The following is a 13,145-nucleotide window of genomic DNA, read 5'->3' as shown; positions in this document are numbered from 1 at the left end:
CCATTCCAGAAGCTACTGTGCACTTTTATGTTGATTCAACAATTTCAGCACACATGGTGTCTCTTTAGTTATGAATTCTAAGTGTCCATATGGAGCTTTACATATACTCATCGAAAGTGAACTTGTTCTTGCCTTCTGTAGGCAATAGAGTTTCCTTGGATTTAAACTATTTTTTTTTTCAAAAATCAAGGTGCTGAGCAATGCAACACAACACATGTTCTATATTAATTTTCCTCAAATTGGCACACTCCAAATATCCATACACACCACTAGGAATTATAGGAATGTGGTAGGTGACAATTTGGAGAAGGTTCACAGCCCATGTGTTGCAATATTACTGATGGCCAACACAAACTGAAAGTTTTCTGTAACATACCTAGAAACCTCCACGAAGTTTGGCATATTCCTTGAAAAACACAAGAAATTACTTTTGTTAGCAGTTATGAATAGCGAAACTGTTGTACAAGCATGAAATCTCTCATGTATACAAAAAGGAGAACAGGCAACAGATTTTCTATACTGAATCTCTAGATAGAACTTCGTGTGCTTTGTTAATTCAGCTGCTTTTGTGCAAATTTGAATGTGGTTATTCAAACTTGACTTATAGCACAAGGATATTAAAAAGAAAATTAAAAAGCACACATGACATTGTGACTGTTTATTTCACTTTTTATTCTTATGTCGGTTTCTGTCTGGCCTCTCAATTATAACAATTTATGTAAAATCATTATGCTTATTTCTTCTGTTGAATGCCTTGATTTGTTTCAAAGAAATATAAGGAATGCCCAATTAGCAGAGAATATTTGCCCCTTTAGTTAGCATATAATCTGTCATTTCATAAAACCTGCTCTGTAAAAGTACCATGAAAGAGGTTTCAAGAAATAAACCACTGTCTTTTATGAATACCTGCCTATAATTATCAAGTGTAAGAGGTCAAAGAAAATGTGTAGTACAGTAACATAAAAGTAAAAATTAAGTGAGATTTGAACACTATTTACAAGAGTGATGACCTCAAGGACTGGATTCAAACTTTGTTCTAGTTAGAAGTGTGTCACCAAAATTAAGGGGTCTATTGGAAAGATGCCTAGCTCTGGCTGACACCCCAATTATTTAAAGTCAGAATGTAAACTGGTCCAGAAATCGTTATCCTCAAATAGAGGAATTCACACCTAGCAAATATGGAAGAAAGGTAATTCTTAGCAGCAAAGGATTTTGAAAACTGGAAAAAATCGGCTATAGCAGGATTTATCTGTTATGAGTATTACATAGAATCAAATGGCATGTTTTCCTTTATATTTAGGCACAATGGTCATGTCAGTAATGCAGACATTTCAGATGAAAAGGATAATCTACTCTGCCAGTAGAGGCTTGTTTACTCGGGCAATAATTTTGCACTCCTCAGGTTTAAAGTGACTGTTTTCCTTCGTTTTTTTTTACTTAACTTTTATTTGCCCCCAACCACCTCCTTTTATTTGGGTGAATCAGATTGTTCCTGTCCTCACCTATGTGATTAAACACTCAGCTGTGCATTACTATAAGCCTACTATCTTAGGATCTGTTAAGGAGATGGTCTATATGGATGGAATTAGTATTATTACTTTGCATTTAAAAATAATAAATAAAAGGCTCTGCTTTTCATATATACTGATTCAAAATATGGATTAGGTCCAATTTCTTGGATTAAAATGAATATGGGTACCACCATCTTAATCCTAGTTTCTTGCAAGTAAATTCCATTATTATCAGAGAGATTTAAGGTTTGCAGTCTGAGTAGTAAACAGGATACTGTTCTTTTTCCAAAGAGAAGCAGAGTAATATCCTAATAACATACTTCCTTCTACCATATATTGAATGGGCAAAAATCACCCTCATTTAGAGCATTTTTAGCAGTTGAGGTGCAGTAACCTGTTGGTATATTAAAATGGAACACTCTCTCCATATTTAGGAATATTTTTACTTTTCCGTGTCTTCAAGTCAGTTTTTTTTTTTATTCCTGGTGATTGCCTGGATTTGTCCCTGCAGTTTCTTTGCAAGATTTTCTGGAACTGATTTGTCATTGACTCTCTCAAGGATTGGGAGAAAATGACCAGTCCAAGGTCACCCAGTTGTCCTAAGCCAGGACTAGAACTCACAATCTCCCCGTTTCTGGCTTGATACCTTAACCACTAGTGACTAGACCAAACAAGCTCTCTCCATAGCAATATCCAGAAAGAAAAACATACTGATTTGATAAATTACAATGAGGATGTTATTGCTACATACTTTTAAGGGTGGGATGGTAACTCCAATGGCTTCAGCTAAAGTGCAGAGGTTTCAGGAAATGAAGTTGAGGACCAGATTATTAAAGAACAATATTTTAAGATGTTTGGGTGTTTTAACAGAAATCTGGACATTTGCACTTCTAAGCATTTACTGCAAGGGAAAATAAAGATGATATCTCCTTCTAGTCAAATCCACCTGAGATATTTATGTAGTTTTCTTGTTTGTTTGTTTTTTCATTTTACTTCCCAGTCTTAGCTAGCAGGGATATCTGCAGAGTGTGGTTAAAAAAAAAATCAAGATAGTGGCAATGCCGGTGTGATCAAAGCATTGTCTGGTTTTTGTATGTAAGCTATGTACCTGAAAACCAGAGATAGATTCTATTATAGTACTATGGCTGCCATTTTAACTTTTTTGACCATATTCTGTGAACATCCTTATAAAAGGCCACAGCACTGGTTTTTCCTGGTGTTTCAAGTACCAACTACATTCAATGCTGCTTATCTTTCTGAGATCACTCAGGATTAGCAACCCCATGTTAATTCTACCACAGCATACTGACAACTAAATGTTTCAATTATTTTCAATATTTCTTGTTATTAACACTAGAAGCATGAAAGCCAAAAACATTAAAGTATGGATTGAGGAGATCTCAGATTCTAAAATCTCAAGAATTTTTTTTTAACCAGTTGAAATCTACCATCATTTTGTTATAGGAAAGCATATATCATTAATAACATGTTGGTTGCTGTGCACTTGTACCTTTTTATATACATTTTTTCAAAAGAAAAGTCACTGGCTTGCAAATCCTGCTCTAAGCAGCAGCCCAGAGAACTGTTAAATAAGTGATGAATGGCTAAAGCGTTGCCTGTTGTGTTTGGGTATCTTAGCGCAGCTTTTTGGATTCTTAACTTCAGGCCATTCATCACAAAGTTTGCTCCAGCAGCCAGCAGCATCCATGCAGATGGATTGGCTTGTTTGGGTTTGATCAATTTGATCCTGACCCTCATACAAAAGAGTCTGCCTGTAATAGCCAGAAGTCTTCATTTGGCTTGGACACTACAGAATGTTTTTCTCTAGCTTTTGTTATGATGTGTCTGGTGTTTAGGAGAGATTGATGACTCTAGGGACAAAACCCATTACAGTTATCCACAGGCAACAGAGACCAATGCTGTGTTAAAAATAAAAATATTCCTGGCTTCTCCTGCCAATGTCCACTTCTCCTGACCTAAAAGGAGCCTTCTGGGTAGCCTTTATTATTGTCCCTTAAGGGCACAGCTAATAGGCCTTATGCTGTGACAGGTACCATAGATGCATACGGAACAGAGAGGCCTCTGTCCTCTGATAGTTGGAGCATAGGATCTGAGGCACCAGCAGGCATCCATTAGCGGTAAGGCGCATTTGTGGTGAGACTGCCAGCATGGTTATGCTTTAATAAAAGCTCCTGTTAAGTGAAGTTCAGGATCTTAAAGTGAAAGGCCTCATGGAGATAAGATATTCTGGTGAGAAATAAGGAGTTAAGGAGTTAATAAGGAGTTGGGAAGGATATAAATATTTGTTAGGTTTATTTCCTGCAAGGTGCTTGACACCTGGGGATCTCTCTCCATATTATCCCCATGAACAATACTTTTGCCTGCTGAGTTGGGCTGAGAGAGAGAAGGTTTCCATGACAGAGGATAGATTTGAACTTGGATCTCCCCACCCACCCCCAGTCCAACCCTTTAATTACTAGGATTCGCTGGCTCTATAAAAGCAAAAAAAGCAAGCACCATCCATGACTGTAAGTACTCTTCTATATTTTTCCATGCACAATGAGAATGGACACTTTCAGAAGTTATACAATTATTTTCCTGCAACTATTAAAAGAAATTGCTGCTTAGGAAGCCCTCAGTAATAGGTATCTTCAAATATCTAAAAGAATGTTGTGTAGAAAATGGGGCAGAATTATTCAGTGTTGATCCAGATAAGAAGTCCTGAATTTACAAGAAACCAGATTTTGGTTGGATATCATAAGAGAAAATGCCTTCCAATGGTACAAATTGTACAAAAACGGAACAGATTATCTCAGAAGTGGATTCAGATGCCATCTGTTAGGGGTATTGTAGTAGTGGGTTCCTGTTCTGTCCATAGGGTTGGGATTGATGATCTCCATAGTCCCTCCCAACCCATATATCCTACGATTCTATGAAGTGGCCACATTAGGATACCTCACCCCTTAAGATCATATTTCAAAAGGATTATATTGCACCATGCAGATATAAAGTACCTGTTTTCATTTGTCCTTACTCCTCCCTATACTGAGGGAATTGTCTTATCTTTCCCCTTTCAGAAAAAATAAATAAAACATTCTAAATTTCAAAGTCTGGAACAAGTCTATGGAATCCAATCATGCATTGACCAAAAAAGAGTAGGTAGGTAAAGTCGGATCTGAAAATAATTTAGTGAGTTTCAGTGATCTCCATGTGTCTACTTCAAAGTACACTCCAGGTATTGTTTGGATATATTAAACTTTTAATCTGGGGAACTGGGTGGCTGAGTTTTAATACTGCTCATATACTGTATAGTCTTATTAGAGTATTTAAGTAGTTTTAGTTTTGCTCTGTCAAAATAATTTTTTTATGAAAGACTGCTGGGGAAGTTCAAATATAAGTGGGTCACAAGTGTGTTCAGGATTGCATTGGTTTATATATGGGGGGGAATAACAGATGTAACTGGAAAATATGTTAAATTGGACATGTCTAGTTCCTTCCAGTTCTAGCATTGTATAGAAACTATCCATTTCTAGTGTTTTATTCTTGCCTGTTAAATTTCCTTGAAGACTGTCCAAAGCAACCGGAAACACTTTCCTTTATTTTCTTTATGATCCCCCCCCCCTTGCACTTTCATTGCCTTTGGGGAAGCGTGGGGGTTACTTCCAGACAAAACTGTTATCCATTAACATCCAATTATCACTTGGTCCAAGCCATTAATTATAAATCAGCCTCCTAATTGGGATAATTAGCTCTCTGCTGTTTAATGTAGCATGACTGATGCGTTTGGAGAGAATGTGATCACTCCATTTGTTTAGTTTTAAGAAAACAATATCAAACTCATATGCTTTAATTTCAGACTTAGTCCACACACACACACACACACACACACACACAGAGAGAGAGAGAGAGAGAGGGAGGGAGGGAGGGAGGGAGGGAGCTGACAATGTATTGTTCTGGAGCCAAGCTGCTGATGGACACATGTGAGTTTTGTTGAGAAGAAATAGAAAATTCTCCCATGACAACTCTCTCTCCCCTGGTTCAAAACCAAGGTTTTGCCCATCACTGGATCCCTAAAACGCCCAGTTCTCTGTATTTCTTACTTCTTCGTGGTGTTGCGGGTTCCATTTCATTGACTCTTTATCTTCATTTGGATCTTACTTACTGCTTTCTTGCCAATCCCCTCCTCCCTCTTCTTTCATTTCAGTTTTTGATTCTTCGACGCGTCCTCCCCCCTCCCTTTCTAACTTCTTAGTAGCCTATTTTGGCGATAAAGATCCTGCCCATCCCTCGGTCTTTTCCGACGGTGGGGTGGTGGGGGGGGGAGGGAGCTGGATAAGACTTCTGACAAAGTCCACAGCTTGCGTTGTTTGACAAGGAGGAGAGGGTTACAGGCATAACTTAGTCTTCCTTCCTTCGCTGCACCTTGCACACTAGCGACTGATAGCGCCCGAAGTGCTTTGTAAAAAAACAAAACAAAACAAAACAAAACTATCAAACAACCTTTGAGCAAAAAGATACCCCCCCTTTTTTTTTTTGGAGCAGTCCGCGCTCTGTGCTCTGCACCTGGTAAACTTGGCGACCGCTTTCACGAGAGTCTCTGGATGAAAGTGAAAGGAATAGAATCCGCCGGGAAAAATTCCTCTGCCAACGGAACCAGCGGGACTCAAGAGCTCCGCTTTCTCTCCATCCTTCGCACTCTGTTGAAATCGGGACAGGCAAACGCTCCGCGCCTGTGGAACCTCCCAAATCCATTTTTATTCCCAACACACACACACACACACACACACACACACACACACACACACACACACACACGTACGTGCTTAGACCAGGGCCCGCAGCAATAGCACTTAGCACTTATATACCGCTTCGCGGTGCTATACAGCCCTTTCTAAGTGGCTTAGGCCCGTCTAAAACGGTTTAGAAACACCTTCTCCGAAACTCGCAGGTACAGTACTAGACTGAGGTGGGTTGAGCTTATTGGTACTTAAAACAGGAGAACGGCAGCGAAGTTGAACAGTGTCCCTCAGGAAGGCGTTTGAAAGCGACTTTCCTACTGTTGGTTGCCAAGATCACTACTGGGATGTGTCTAAGACAGGGGTAGTCAACCTTGGCTCTTCTATGACTCGTGGACTTCAACTCCCAGAATTCCCGAGCCAGCTCTGCTGGCTCGGGAATTCTGGGAGTTGAAGTCCACGAGTCATAAAAGAGCCAAGGTTGACTACCCCTGGTCTAAGAAATCACCAGAGCCGGCGGACGCTTGACTTAACTACTGTATTCTCGAAAGGCAAACGCGTGCGCGGATCTCTATCCCCCTCCCCTTCGGAATCGCTTGCCACTGTGGGGTTCTACAAGCCCTTTTCTCTATCCTACTGAGCGTGTGTGTGTGTGTGTGTGTGTGTGTGTGTGTGTGTGTGTGTGTGTGTGTGTGTGTGTTTCTGTGTGTCTGATTCTCTCCCCGCCTCCACCCTTTGCTTGATGTCTCATTAATGAGGGCGGCTCAGAAAGCCGTATATCGCTGCGGGACATGATTAGATATTTATTACTGTCATTTACATAAGAAATTTGAAGAATCAACCAAATGGAACGGAAAGGCGGCAGCGGCGCTTCGCTTCGCAGCTTGTCCTGCGCAAGGAAACAAGGCTGGAAGAGCGCGTTCGGGGCGTCCTTATCCACGGAGCGGGATGGGTCCGAAGTAACCGGCCAACACGAAGTCCTGCTAGCTAACTAACCAAATAAATGTCTCTCTGAGGACTTTAAAAATAAATAAAGAAAACTTCAGAATGAGAGGGTCGGAACTGAGACATATTTTAGGCCCCAAAGAGTTGCCCTTGGATTGAAATGACAAAGCCTGCCGTGCGTGTATAGGTTTGCTGAGGGCAGGATTTGTGAGGTCTTCATTTTCCCCTTGTACAAAAAGTATCTCGCTCTCCGTTCTCTTCTCAGGTCGAGTCGGGCTGCCGGGTTCTGACTAAAAGTCGTTTCCGACGACTCTGGTCGGACTGACTCCGGAGAAGGGAGGCAAAGTAATAGCAAAGGCGACCTTGGCTGACTTTGCAAAGCTAAGCAAGTAGGATTAGGCCTGGATTATATCTGGACGGGAGACCACGAAGAAATCCCAAATAGTCGGAAAAAAAACCCCATGCTGGAAGAACATAATGAGGAATTATTTCTTTATGTTGCTGAGAACATGGACATGTTCACAACGTCTGTCTGGACTGAAGGTAGCAGTCAGCTTTTTATGGAACCGTGGCTGTGTGGAGACTACAGTTTGCATAGGAATGGCGGTACAAGAAGTCAGAAATCTCTAGGAAGGAAACGTGCATAGATAGCATTGCCCATTGGGTAAGAACTGTCTAACAACTGGCAATCTGGGCCAGCAAACAGGTAGTAAGACCTTTGAAGTGGCACCCTCCAGCCCTTCAGGTGGTCCCCTGCAGCTGTTAAGCAGCTTTAAGGCACAGTTCACTTCAGTGTGGGAAAGCAATTTTGATTGTTGTGTATTGGGTTGGTACCGCAGGTGGTTTTTTTTTTTTTTAATCCGGGGTTAAAGTAGGGACCAAAAATATGCTCCCTTCTCCCAAAATAACACGGGGTTACCCAACGGGAGTGAGAAAAGCAGCAAGAGTTACAAGGTTGGAGATAAGACTTGGAAGCGGGCAGGGATAGGAAGAGGAACTCGCGCCGCAGTGGCAAATGGACCAGGTCGCATTCTTTGCTGAGTGACAGTTTAGTGCAGACGCCGCAAATACTCCTGCAGACAGGTACTGCGCGATCCTGTTTTGTATTCCCCCAACCTATTACTTCGCCCCCTCTTCTCAACGGAATCTCTAGTAAGACTCCGCTGGAATCCCCTAAATCTTTCCTCCGACCAACAGCGGTTTGAGAAGCGAACATTTCCGCGCTCCGTCCAAGGTGCAGAAGCGGGCCGATTTCTTTTCTAGGTTCTTACCCGGGCAGTGCGCGCGCGTGAAAGTGGGAGTGGGATGAGGACACCACCTCAGAGGCCGGGATCCCAGCACTTTACCCCCGAGATTTGGGCTCCGCTGATCCAGACTCCCTTTCTCCTGGAGCCGGAGGACCGACGGAGATGCCCGGCGTAGGAAACACAAGTCAAACTTCGGCAATTAAGCTGCCGTTTGATTGGCTCAGGCGTTCCTAAGGAGGGAAGCCAAATGCAAGGGCTGGCCTTTTCGGGAGCAATTTGCTCCTCCTTCGATCCGGCAGCAAGCCCTGATTCCAAAGCAGACAGCAGTTTGGACAGAGGTTCGTTGCGGAACAAGTTTCGTCGAAATCCGAGGGACTCGCCTCATCTAAAGTCGGGAAATTCCGGCCGAGACTTCGCGTTGAAGTTTCGTCCCAGGCTTATGCGATGGGAATGGGGGGGGGAGGGAGGAAAGCGCCAGTGGGCCGAAAATGAAATTCTTCATTGGGATCCAACCCGAACAGTTGGAGCTATTTGTACCCGCACGAACCAAAAAGATCTGCAAACTTTCCAGTTCTCCAAGGCAGGGTCTTTCAAAAAAAAAACAAAACAAAAAAAACCCAAGGCAGAAGAGAATTGCCTGGCGCTAGGTCTTTCTGGCCGGCCCTCTGCGGGTCCAAGGCATCGGACTGGTAGATGGAATTCCTTTCTTGGCAGGAGGGGTCGTGTGGGCTAATGTGCACTTCGCTGTGAGTGGGGGAAAAAATATTCCCACCCACCATGCTTTGAAAGCATAAGGCAGGAGATAAGTTTCGTAATGTCACGCGGAGGAATTGTGAATACTTTTTTTTTTTTTTTTTTTTGCTAAAAAGCAATTCTAGATGTCATTTGATAAGAAAGGTTATTGCTCGGCTATCAACTCATTTGGCTTCTCTTCTTTTCACCCAATAAATTGATAAGGCTTCACCTTATAGGATTGCAAGCAAAAAAAAAAAAACACACAAATATATAAAGCTTACTAGCTGGCTCTAATCTCATGTTCTACAATTTCACTTTCGTCAATTTAGCTTCCAAATAAAGTTTTTTTTTAAAAAAAAAAGAAAAAAACCTTTTTTTAAAAATCCATCAATCGGTGCTATGTATAATAATTCCGTTAAAATGACTGAGATGTGAGCGACGAATGCTTTGACATCTGAAATTCGTTAGTCAACTTTTCCTGTACGTCACCTTCTAAGAGTTATTTTGCACATTTTATACAGGTTTTTGTCCTTCCTTCAGCAAGCATTACTTTAAATTTTCGGGAACAGGGGAAAAAGATGGACTAAGAATTGTTAAGTCCCTACTGAAAATAAACAGAGCCTGTTCCCCTCCCACCTCTTCCTTTTCTTCAATAACTCATTTTGTTTGCTCTATTAACTTAACAGAAAGATAAATAATTTTTAAAAGGCCTGAGCAACCGCAGCAACTGTGCAAGGTTACACTTTTTATTTGGAAAATTTGTTCCCCATCTTCCTCAACGTTTGGGATTGTAGGCTAAATCAAACATTGTGTTGGACGCGATTACTGGTGGCAGGTATGTGTGTGTGTATGTTGTTACTTGGCAGTTAGGTCCATCTTCAACAACAGGATTAACTTTCAAGTAATTGGAGAGGCAGAATTTCTTGTAATGACAAGGGGATCTTACGACGCCATAGGCAGTATAAATGAATGCAAAATAGGAAATAAAACTTTGTTTCCTGTTCTGAAACTCTCCTGTCCATACTCGCAAATATTCGTTTGCCTTGCTCTAACAGAATGAGATTTAATACCCCATACCTATTCCCGGACTTCGAATCTACACCATACGACTTTCTGTTTTTAAGTATCCGGAACTTGGGGGTGAGGAAGAATATCCTTTGGCCAAACAAGTCTTGGTAGCTTGGAATGAATTGAGGCGCGCCCTCCACGCGCGCGCACGCTCCTCTTTCTCCTACCCTGGTCCCTCCACTACCCAATGGCCCCGGGAGAGGCTGTGGCCGAGATGCATGCAGTCTCTGACTCGAAAATACGCCGGCGGATCACAGTCCGGATTCGCAGCGTAACGGAAGCGCAACCAGGATTGTATTGGTCAGCCGCCAATTTGCCAACCCCAGGTCACAATGCGTGTCCTGTCGCCTCGTAAATTTGTCCTGATGTGGTCGGGGTAAGGGCTAAAGAGGAGCTGCGGGCAGGAGAGAGGGTGAAGCTCCTAGGGCAGAACTAACAAAACGCGCATAATTTAAGGAGGGCGAATTTCCGCTCCCCGAAAAACTCACGCTTAAGTACAATAAAACAAGATCCATGTTGCCAAATGCCCCCTGCGCAGTTCTGCAACACTTGGCCCCCCACTTACTTGAAAGTGGAGCCCCATTAAACGCTTGCACAGGCTGAACTCTCAGGGAATTCAACCCTTGCCTCGTGAGACTCGCCCCGAACTCTACCGCCAAGAGTTACATTCGTGCTAGAAACAGGTGGGGGTGGTTCCCTCGAGGCTATCTAGTCCAAACGCGCTTTACTATAGAGTTTTCCACGCATTGGCGTTTTCAATCCTCTTTAAACATTTTCATCCAGATCAGAAACAAAATCCTCACTCCCTTCCTTCCCCCCCCCGCCCCACTTGCATACTGCTGCTAGCGAAATATTCGCCTTCCAGCCTTCTTTCTCTTGACTTAATCTCTTCGCCTCCGGCTCCGCTTCCCTCCGCCTCCAAGTCTGTCTCTCGGAGCCTCCCTCGGCTGTTTGGCTTATTAAAACATCGTTAGGTAAATAGGGATGAAATGGGGTAGTCCACAAATGGAAGCGCTGAACTCTTAACTGCGCCCTTTGGCAAATGAACGGGGCGCCGGAAAAGGAGCCGGAGTGAAAAGTAAGTAAGTAGGTAAGGAAGGAAGGAAGGAAGGAAGGAAGGAAGGAAGGAAGGAAGGAAGGAAGGAAGGAAGGAAGGAAGGAAGGAAGGAAAGAGAGAGGGTGGTGCGCCCCACAAGTCAGGAAAGAGAAAGGGGGGTGCGCCCCACAAGTCAATAATAAAACAAGGAAAACGGAAGAAAGTCTGACCTCTTTCACTTTCCCCCCTACGGGGTGCGTGGAAAAGAATTCAAAGGGTAGCCGGGACGTTTGACAAGTTTGAAGACTCGAAGCTGAGTATTAAAACCATTCGTGGGACATTCGCCGCCGCCTCGCTAGGGGAAAAAAAGCAGCTTTTAACCAAACGAATCTGTGCGCCTAAATGCATTTCCTCTAACCGTCTGCTCAACGTTACATTTGAAAAACGAGGCAAGAGAATTTATCTCTCTTTACCTAAGAGAAAAAGGGGAACGGATAAGAAAAGATGGGTGGGGGGGGGGAAATAGTTATGGGACGGCCTAATCTGTTCCAAATGAAGTCAAGCCGGGGCAGGCTCGTTCAAAGGGAAAGGAACTGCCTCCGCGCAAGGGCTGGCGGCGATCTCCACGAGGGAGCCCGGACTGAGGACCGCCCCGCGGAAAAGTTTGTCCCCCGGATCCTTTCAGGATTTGGTCCCCGACAGAGAAGCCGCAGCGCCATCCTCGCCTCGTACTCCTCCTCCTCCTCCTCACCCTCGCCAGGCGGAAAACCGCTCGAGCCCGGCCTGGATAGGCGCGCGCGCCTCCTAAAGGAGAGAAGCGAAGGCCCGGGGCAAAGTTTCGAACGCCGGGAGGCTTTTCGGCCAAGCAGAGGGAGGGGCAAGCCGGGGACCACGGCCCTACCTTTCGAGAGGACGCTCCTGTCTCGGGGGTTGATTGCAGCCGCCGCCGGCCTTGAGGGAGGCAGCCTCTCGCTCGGGAGCCGTGCGAAACGCCCAGCACGGGACTCGAGCGCGCTCGCTTTACTCCAAGTCTCCTCCTGCCGGGCTCCCAATCTTGCAAAGCTGCCATCTACTGGAGGAGGCGGATTCAGGAAGGATTTTTAAAAGGCGCCTTCACATAGACCTGGCAGCTCCCCTGCAAGATGTTGAATGGCTCTTCCCCACGTCAATCAAAAGAGAGGCTTTGCTGATCGCCCCCTCCCCGGGCCGCCAAGTCTCCCTCCCTCGCTCCCTCCCTCCCTCCCTCCTCCTCCCCCCTCCCTCCCGCTTTCCCTCCTAATAGCAATTTAAGCGCTTCTCCCGCTCGCTCCAGTCCTTTATTCCAAGGCTAGTCAGGTGTAAAAGTCTAATTGAATCTCTGGCCGATCATAATAGCCAGCCAGGCTGACGGGGTCGAATTGGAAGCCGTGGAAAAAAAGAGAAGGGGTCGCATTAGTGCTTTAATGAGTAATGGATCCACGCCCGAAGAGAGCCAAAGGGGGCAACAGATAGACTATTCCGTCCGCGGCGCCTCGTGTTTGCTTGGAGTCATAAGGCTGATAAGGCCGATCAACGAGGGGCCGGAAAAGATCACAGCGGAACGCCGCAGACTCTTCGGACTCCCTTACGCGAATGTAGAGGAACTCTGCCCGGACTTAGTCCTGAACTTCGAATATTCGCACGGTTTTATGACGTGTTTCCTTTCTGAGGAGGCCAAAGTCCAGGTCAAGTTAAGGCCACGGGTGTCAAACGCCCCGCGTCACGTGACGCGTCGCGACTTTTTTTTTTTTTTTTTTTTGCATTGCCGGAGCTGGGGTTGGCGCGGCCTCCGTCTGATGCAACCGGCCCGCGGGCCGGCAGCTGGACACCCCTGGAGGGTTTTCGTCGG

The 13,145-nt window shown here is 44.4% G+C and overlaps 1 protein-coding gene across 1 annotated transcript in view; it reads right to left on the bottom strand.

Annotated features, from left to right (window-relative positions):
- The window catches only part of DMBX1 (diencephalon/mesencephalon homeobox 1), a 39,202-nt gene extending 26,734 nt beyond the window's left edge, over positions 1-12,468 (bottom strand). Inside the window, exons 1-2 of the mRNA XM_039319988.1 lie at positions 12,180-12,468; positions 11,509-11,633 (exon numbers count right to left, since the gene is read on the bottom strand). The gene's annotated coding sequence lies outside the window, so the exon portion shown is untranslated. The remainder of the gene's footprint in view (positions 1-11,508; positions 11,634-12,179) is intronic.
- Positions 12,469-13,145: the final 677 nt, after the last annotated feature.

This window comes from Crotalus tigris, unplaced genomic scaffold (genome assembly GCF_016545835.1).
Source record: "Crotalus tigris isolate CLP2741 ecotype Arizona unplaced genomic scaffold, ASM1654583v1 scf7180000023617.9722795, whole genome shotgun sequence".
NCBI classification, from domain to species: domain Eukaryota; kingdom Metazoa; phylum Chordata; class Lepidosauria; order Squamata; family Viperidae; genus Crotalus; species Crotalus tigris.
The sequence above is the reverse complement of the archived record's forward strand: the minus strand, read 5'-3'. Positions and strand labels throughout refer to the sequence as shown.